Raw genomic sequence first — 9,466 nt, 5'->3', positions numbered from 1 at the left:
AGTGGGTGGCTTTGTTGGAGGAAATGTGTCACTGGGGAAGGGCTTTGAGGTCCCACATGTTCAAGCTAGGCTAGTGGCTCACTGTCTCTTCCTGCTGTGTGTGGACCAAACTCCCAGGTAGTCTCCAGCACTATGTCTACTGACGTACCACCTTGCTTCTCAACATGACAACAATGAACTAACCCTCTGAACTATAAGCCAGCTCCAATTAAATATTTTTCTTTATAAGAGTTGCCATGGACATGATGTCTCTTCATGGCAATAGCAACCCTAAGGCAATAGTGAAACCTTATCTGAAGAAAGCTATTTATAAGAGCTGGTATGGTGGCACATGCATGCCTGTAATTCCTGCACTCAAGAGGCAAAGACAGGTAGATCTGAGTGGAAGGCCAGTTCTTGTCTACAGAGCAATTTCCAGGGCAGCCAGGGCTACACAGAGAAACCCTGTCTTGAAAAAACAAAAAGACAATTTTTTAAAAATAAATAGTGATATACTAACTTGAGTGTATTGGACACAAGAAATTCAAGACAGCATATCCTTCAGGTTCTACATGGCTACTATTCACTGTGTTTTGCTGGATTTATAGTGATAATTCTGAGTAACACATGGAGCAGAAGAATGTAAACATTGCATTTATTAAGTGGGCACATTTCATGTTTCAGAAAGGCAGCCATAGACAAAGATGCAGTAGTTCTTAAAAACAGATGATTGCGCTTTGCCCTGGGATGATGAGAAAGGTACCTTAAGGGTAAGACCCGTCCTGCCAAGGAGCTACAGGGGTGCCTGAGCAGCTAACCTCAGGAAATGTCTTATCATGCAGGAACTCAGAGGTGATGATAGCAGTATATCAAGCTACATATCAAGCTGGCAACAGAATTTGGCATCATCCATATAGTGATGTTTACAAATATACAGACTGTGAGATTTACAGGGTCATAAAAGCTTTGCCAAGTTTACCGAAAAAATACTCAAGCCATGGAATGTGTAGCAAGGTTTGAATCCCAGTGGAGAAATGGGAGACAGTAACTCTTCACATGTTGGTAGATGGCAAAGCAGAGAACTGGACTAGAAGCAAGGTTAGACTATACCCTCTGTGGACTACACTTTCTGGCCTATATCCTCCGGGTAAAGTCAATGTTCGTGTTTTCTCAAACACACCAAGAGCAAATGTTTAAAATCATGAACATATGAGGGGATCCATAGTCTCAAACCACAGCTTTCTGCCCCTGGCTTCCATAGACTTACAGTCATTCTCATATTGCAGAATAGATTCTGTCAAGTTTCTAGAGTATCTACAGTTTTACCAGTCATAACACTATTCAGAAGTCTAAATGCTCTTCTGAGACCCAAGGCAAACTCTTAGCCTAGAGCCTCTGTAAACCCAGAAAATGGGTTACATTCTTGCCTTATACAACAGCACAGAGTCGATATGTCCATTCCAGAATGAAAAATGGAGGTTGGCAATAGATGATTCGTTCACAGAAAAATAGATAAAATCCCAGCAAGGCAAATCCTGCCCCTCATGACTGGCATTTGTGATGTGTGAGAGCATCACCTGTGGTCTAGCAGGCTTAGGTACTACCACCTCTATGGCCATCCTGACTACAGTGCATCCAGGCTCTCTCCTGAGCCAGCTCTACGCAGTGCCTGCATCTTTCCTTGGCAGACAGTTCACATACGTTCCTGGAACTTCCAACATCCTGGCATCAACACTGAGATTTCAGACCTTCTAATTGTTTCGTCTTATTCTGTTGGATGTATGTGCCACAATTTGGTTATCTACTCTCCTACTGACAGACATTGGACTTGCTTGCATTTGGAAGAAGCTACAAGTAGAGCTACTACAATCATTCATGTTTTAAAGAATGTAATTTCTTTTGCTGAATATCTAGGAGCTCAAAGTCTGAGACACAGAGTAGGTGCATATCTGACATCATGCCAAACTTCCTATCCAGTTTCCAAACCCTGATATTTTACACTCTAACAGTGGATCAAAATTCTGGTTACCCCACATTCTAGGGGTTTTTTTGGTTACTATTTCTGTTTTTAGTGGCTACATAATAGTACCTCATGCTGGTTTAACTTTCATTTCCTTAATGACCAAAAATGTTGGGTCCTTTTCGTGTGTTTATAATTTGCTTACATATTTCCTTTTTGGAAAAGCTATTTCTGCCTGTTGCCTGTTTTCCATTGAGTTATTTGTCTTTTTTTCCAGGAACTCTGTGTAGGGTCTGGGAAAAGCCCTTTGTCACAGATGGATCAAGAACATTTCCCACTCTAATGCTGTCCTATTGATTTGTTCATTTGTACTGAGTTGCATTTATTCATTTATTTACTTGACAGTGTTTTCCTGGTGATGAATTGAAATTTTAATCGTTGCTAATTTTTCAGTTTCCTTTGTGATGATTATTCTCTAACCTATGATTGAAATATTTTGCAAAAATATTGCATTTCATTTCTAGGTGTCTTAAAGTTCTAGTGGTATACTCTAAGCAGAAAATGTATCTCTTTGTATAAAATTGTGTGACCTATAAAGCATTGAAACAAAAGAGTGTGTAGAGCCCCTGTAGCCAACTCCTTTGTCCTGGGAATGGCCTGTCTGGGTTTCCCCTTCACTGATGGCTGCATGGTAGAGTCGGCAGAAAGTAAAGCTTCCTGCATTACAATATGGAAGCGAAGCAGCAATCACTATTTCTGTGGGATTTCAGCAAAAGCTTTGAAAGCGAGAGAGGACGGCAAAGATACAGACAGATCCCAACTTCCCTTCTGTCCTCCCTGTTCCAGGTTCAGACTCTTTGACAGCTTTCCCTTGTGACTAGTACTCACCACAATCCCCCAAGACTCTAATCGACTCAGGGGTACATTGACCACCAGTAAGAGCAAACCACTCCTCTTGCCAGCGTGTGTGGCTTTGGATTTCCCTGCAAGCTGCTGCTTTTTCAATGGTGCCAATGCTGACTGGTCATTTCTGTTCTCTTTCCTCCTTCTTGGACTTTCATATCCCCCCTCCTTCTCACGTGTTAGTTGCACTGACGTCTTCCCTGTTTGACTGTACTCCTTGCGGCTCAGCTGCCCGGATGGAGTCCTTACCAAGACAGTGGCAAAGTGGCATAAACAGCGAGCGAGGAAACAAAGTGGGCTAAAAAATGTAGTGCTGCAGATTCTGATGCCGGCATGGCTGAGTGGGCTCTAATTACTTCTTGGAAGCTAATCTTGCAGGGTTAGGTTGTGCGGCGGACAGAGCGGTGCGTTTCATTCTCACTACTTGCTGGACCACTTTAGAAGAATCGTTTTCACAGTTGCCGGCAGACCCCATGTGTTTATTTGTTTTCTGTGCTTATTCTTTTTCAGTTGAGTTATGGTTTTTCCCTTTTTATTTATTCTTCTCTCATATATTTATTACATCTCCACTCCCTCTCCTCCCCCTGTCTCTCTTCTCCTCTCCCCTTTCACCCACATTCACCCCCCTCCACTTCCCCGCAGAAAAGAGCAGGCCTCCCAGGGACATCAACTAAATATACCATAACCAGCTGCAATACGACCAGTGGCACATTCTCACATCAAGGCACAATGAAGCTACCCAGCAGGAGGAAAGGGTCCCAAAGGCAGGCAAAACAATCAGAGACAGTGCCCACTTCCACTGTTAGGAATCCCACAAGAACACCAAGCTACCCAACTGTAACATTTATTCAGAGGACCTAGCTCAGACTCATGCTGGCTGCCTGATCTCTATGAGCTTGGATCCGAGTCAGCTGATGTTTTCACGATGGTTTTTTCTATTGATTTTATTGAGATATTCATTTTTCTCTGCTTCCCTCCCTGCCTCTCTCCTCCTCTTCAACTCTCTCCTATGGTCTCCATGCTCCTAATTTGCTCAGGAGATCTTGTCTTTTTCTACTTCCCATGTAGATTAGATCCATGTATGTCTCTCTTAGGGTCCTCATTGTTGTCTAGGTTCTCTGGGATTGTGAGTTGTAGGCTGATTTTCTTAGCTTTATGTTTAAAAATCACTTGTAAGTGAGTACATATGATAATTGTCTTTCTGGTTCTGGGTTACCTCACTCAATAGAATGTTTTCTAAATCCATCCATTTGCCTGCAGATTTCAATATGTCATTTTTTCTGCTGTGTAGTACTCCATTTAGTAAATGTACCACATTATCCTTATCCATTCTTCAGTCAAGGAATATTTAGGTTGTTTCCAGGTTCTGGCTATGACAAACAAGGCTGCTATGAACATAGTTGAGCACATGTCCTTATGGTATGACTGAGCATCCTTTGGATATATACCCAAAAGTGGTATTGCTGGGTCTTGAGGAAGGTTGTTTCCTAACTTTCTGAGAAAACGCCATACTGATATCCAAAGGGGCTATACCAGCTTGTACTCCCACCAGCAATGCCACGATGTTGTTTTAAGGCTCCAATGGAACACAGCCTTTCAGTGCTCTTCAGTATATTCTTCAACATGGAAGCATCACTAGCTTCACTGTCAACATTGTCTCTCTTACCATTTCCATGAAGTAAAATAGGTCTGCAGCTTTAATGAAGCAGATAAAATTAGTTTTAAAGCAAGGAAGGAAACTGGAGTTCAAGCTACCATAAGGTTTTGAATTCCCTGTAGATTTCTCTTATTTTTCTTATAGCTATTCCCCTTGACCACATAGTCAAGAGCTGCCTAACCCACCTCTTCCCCTGAGAGAACTAATGCGCATTTGGGTTAGGAAATCTTTTCTGGGTCTTGCTAAGCATCCTGTCAAGGGCACACCACATGGTATCCCATTCGGGATGATGGTCTGTGAGAGCAAGAGAGTTCTTCTGACAGCTGGAGTTCAGTCACGTGGGCCTGCCCCTTTTAAACAAATTGATGCTGCTGTCCACTGTCTTTCATTGGCCTTGTTGATGGGAAAGGAGAGGAATGGGGGAGGGGTTGCTGAAACAGCTACAGAACGAGGCTAAAACACGGTCAGACTGAAAAGCACTGTTCATTCAGCAAACTGGGAGCCTGTGCTGATTGGGGAATACCCTCAAGGGCTCCGACAGGCTAGGAGGTTTCCTCTGCAAAATTATGAGACACTCCCGTGATGTTCCTTTCCAATTGCTCTCTGTACGGACAACTGCTTTCCATCCCTGAGTTTCTATGATGGGAGCATGGGTCTTGGACCTGCCAAGGGAATGGGCTGCATGCTGGGCTGGTTCGTATTTTATCTCTCTACTACATATTTTATGAAGTTCAAAGTCGTATATTAATAAGCTCAGAATTATTTTGCTTTTTAAAAAGCAGTAAAGCTGCTGGGCAGTGGTGGTGCACACCTGTAATGGCAGCACTCGGGAGGCAGACGCAGGCATGACTCTGTGAGTGTGATGCCAGACAGGTCTACGAAGCAAGTTTAAGACAATCTGTCTTAAAAACCTCCCCAACAAAAAAAAAAAAAAGTCAAGTTTTATAAGAGACTACTATGTGCTTATCAGGATTATTTACATATTTAAAAGCTATAAATTATGTTATTTATAGTTTATTCTTCACAGCCTAGAAGAAGCAATATATGTAAAACTTTATTCATTTATATAGCAATTTTTTGGCATAGTTAGCATTATTGAAAACATGATACAGAACCATAATCTAAGGGGGGAAATAAATTTTAAAACTCTTCTTTTACCACTGGCTTTTATGGACCTAAGGGGCAGGCAAGTGAGCAAAAAACTACAAAAGTGATATAAACATCACAGTAAACTTTGGTAAAAATTGCGACAGGAGTATAAAATCCATTCATTCTTTTAGAGGGCTGTGGGAATAGGTGTATCACATGATAGTTCTCTTCCCCTCCCCAAAACAGAGTGACTCAAAGACTTGCATTTCATTTGGATCCCTAATGCAAATGATGTGTGTCCGTGTCTGTGTGTGTGTGTGTGTGCGCGCGCGCGCGCGCGCTTGCGCACGTGAGCACATACCAGAGGAATGTCATATAACATCCTCTGTCTTATTAGGAGTTAGGCACCCTCTCAGTGAACACAGAATTCATCCTTGAGATAGGATGGCTGCTTTGTGAGCGCCAGGGATCCACCTGTCTCTGCCTCCCAGCACTGGAGTTACAGATGTACCCTGCGGTGCCTGACTTTTTCAGGGTGCTGGGGGTTCAAACTCAGATCCTCATGCTTGCTCAGCAAATACTTTACCCTCTGAACCTTAGCCTGAGTCAATTTCTTTATTTTCCAAGCAGGACGGACAGTGCTGGGATGTGCAGTGTAACAGGGGTTAGCCGTCTGAGTTTGGAACCATGCCAGAGAGAATCCACAGAAGGAAAACCCCATGTATGGGCCCTTCAGAGATGGTCATATGTCGTTTTCCTGCCAAGTTGAAGAAAATCTTATGAAGATATCCAAATGTGTCCTTTCAAGTACACAGTCAGCACATTACTTTAATACAGAAAGGAGGTATAAAGCGGAAAGAGCCATGCCTTCCAGGTGCCTAAATCATTGCATCGTGTTCCTCCTGAACTGTGAGAAAGGTTCTCGGCGACTCCCAACACGTATTTCATTTGGCTTGTTGACAGTTTATGAAGGGCGAGAGGCATTTCTCCCTCTCATGTCTGATCAAGTACACAAAGTGAATGCCAGCAATTAACTTAAAACTTTGGCGGCAGCCGAGTCCCAAGCCTCGTTTAACAAAAGGTCTGCGGTGCCCCACCATGGTGCTTTCTTTTCCTGGGCGCCGTGTTCTGTTCCCTCAGTTTGTCAGGGGTTCGCAGCCTCCAACCCTTTCTTAAGTCCATAAATTTCCCCAAGTGCAAACCTTCCTGCAGTTTAGGAAATGTTTTAATATAAAATGTATATGTTTCTAGAAAGTTCACCTCCTTATCTGCGTTGAACTGTATAAAATGTAGAGATTCAGAGAAGGGTGGGGTTTCTTCCAAATAAGCCCTCTATAAACCACAGTTTGTGAACACCCTTTGTGTTTTAATTAGTGCTGGTGATAACACTAATAGAGACGCTGAATGTAAATTTGATGTGACTCCGGTGTTTATTTTGTTTGATCTTTTAACTTTTATTTATGAAATGTTGTAATAAAGTGCATTATTTTATCTGCTAAGTAAATGGTATTTGATTTATATCTAGTTTGCTTTCATTAACAAAATTTCATAATTTTCCAGCTAGAGTTATAATTTCAGTGAAACTAAAACCAAACAATTCAAACTTTTATAATCCATTTTATACGGTGCCAATTGTCAGATGTTTATGAATATATTAATCTCTGACTAATTCCTTTAGACACATCGAGAATTCTCTCTTTTATATGAAGCTAGTTATCATCCTCACTCACACAGACTTTACACATTAAGTGCTTTCAGTTTATTTACCTCTAATTTCCATGTCAGATGCAGGATGTGGAGCTGGGGACTGGTGAAGATCTAGGATAGTGTGCACAGAGCCCTCAGATTGATCTCAAACCAGAAGAAGGAGAAGGAGAAGAGGGGGAGGAGTGGGGCCGGGCCAGGAAGAAGGTGTCTTAAAGGAGGTGAAAATAGAGAGAGTGGTAAAATGACAGAGAAGCAGAAGGAGGAGCAACTGGAGGAAGGAGAGGAACCAGCTAGAGAGAAACGAGTGTATGAGGCAGAATAGTGTTGAGCTGAACATTTGGAGCGAAGTATAATGACACGTGTGCACGAAAACGATATGACAAAGCCCTTACTTGTGACAGGAACTTAGAAAGGTAGTTGTAAACCCTGCCTCTGGTTTTGAGAAATAAAAGAAACACCAGGTACCATGTCTCAGCATAATACATTGCCAATATTCTTCGGGGGGGGGGGGTTCAAGACGAATATATCAGCAGCCACCATTCATTCATTCATTCATTCATTCATTCAGGTGTGCACTCATCTCATGGGTAATCAATGAGCAGCTGTGGCCTGTCATGTGTAAGATGATAAGCCAGCACCCAGCCTCAGTAACATAGATAGTAACACAGACAGATAGATACATACGTGTATACTCACAAGGTTGTGATGGTCATGATTTCAAGAGGATGTGGAAGTACCTGGGAAGGTCTTCTTGATTGGAAATGGAGCACTGTGAAAGAATTATGAGATGAGGAATGTATGGACTGTATTCTGACTAAATGAAGCATCACAAATAATCTTAAAAAGGGAAAGCCACACCACCAATACAGAATATCCAAAAATCCATTATCGCTTGAACAAAATAAAAGAGGGGGAGAGAAAAGAGTTAAGTAAATTTTATATTTTCTCCATTTTTGATATATTCAAAACATGTGTAACTTTAAGTTCTTCTTTAAAAATCTTCAGGAAACTCTAAGCACAAAGAAATGAATTGCTAAATGATGGGTTCGTGGCTACAGAGTGAAAACAGAACTCTCATTGACCTACCTGAGGCAACTCACCTAATATAAAGAACTAGACATCTTTATTCCCAAGGCTGAGTGCATTTTACTCAGAAAAGAAGACTTGATTATGTCTTTCTCTTGTGGAATCCCCGAGGCCTGGGTAATTCCATAAGGATGATAGTCTCATTGACTCTAGCAACTGTGTATATATTTAGGGGGCCGGAAGGAAAGGGAGAATCAAGTAAGATGCTGAGAATTATACTTGACTAAATAATTTTATTTATTATAGAGGTCAGAAACTCTCAATAATAAGATTTGAATTTTCTAAAACAAGCCAACCAAATAAATATGAAACACCATTCCATTGCCTTAGCTCAAACATGTCAGAAAACATGTTTCACTGGGGCTGAGGAGATGGTTCAGTAGGTAAGAGCTTCTGTTGAACAAAAATAAGGAAATGAGTTTAAATCCCCAGAACCAACATAAAAAATCTGTTTGTGAGGAGTTGAAGAGATGGCTAGGCAGTGAAGAGCATCACCTGCTCTTCTGGAAGACCCAGCATCCCCAAGGCAGCAAACAATCATCTGTGACTCCAGTCCCAAGGGATCTACTGCCCTCTTCTTCTGCAGACACCACATATACATGGTAGATAGACATACATGAAGGCTAAACACCCAAAGACATAAAATATAAATAAATAATTTTTAAGTCCTATATGCCTTCACATGCCTACAACCCCAGAGATGATTGTCAGGGAAGGGATATAGGCAAAGGGGGAACTGGAGTCTGTTGCTTGCCTGCCTAGCCAGGAAAAAGTAAGTTCCGGGTTCGGTGAGAGAGCCTGTCTCATGGGAGTGAGTCAGGGAGCAATAAAGGAAGACTGTCGCTGTCCTCCACTGGCCTTTCCACAGGTGAACATTTGTGCACTCATTTGCACACACATGCATACACTACTACACATACATATACATTTTTAAAATAAAAAGATAATAAGAATAATAAATAACGAAGAGATCATGCTAAGGGCTTCATATATGTTTTTCTTCTTCATGATAACCCTGAAAGCTAGATCATTATTTTTTTGTTTTTTTTTTTTAATTTATTTATTTATTGAGGATTTCCGCCTCC

Source organism: Microtus ochrogaster, unplaced genomic scaffold, assembly GCF_000317375.1.
Source record: "Microtus ochrogaster isolate Prairie Vole_2 unplaced genomic scaffold, MicOch1.0 UNK75, whole genome shotgun sequence".
NCBI classification, from domain to species: domain Eukaryota; kingdom Metazoa; phylum Chordata; class Mammalia; order Rodentia; family Cricetidae; genus Microtus; species Microtus ochrogaster.
Note: the sequence above shows the minus strand (reverse complement) of the source record.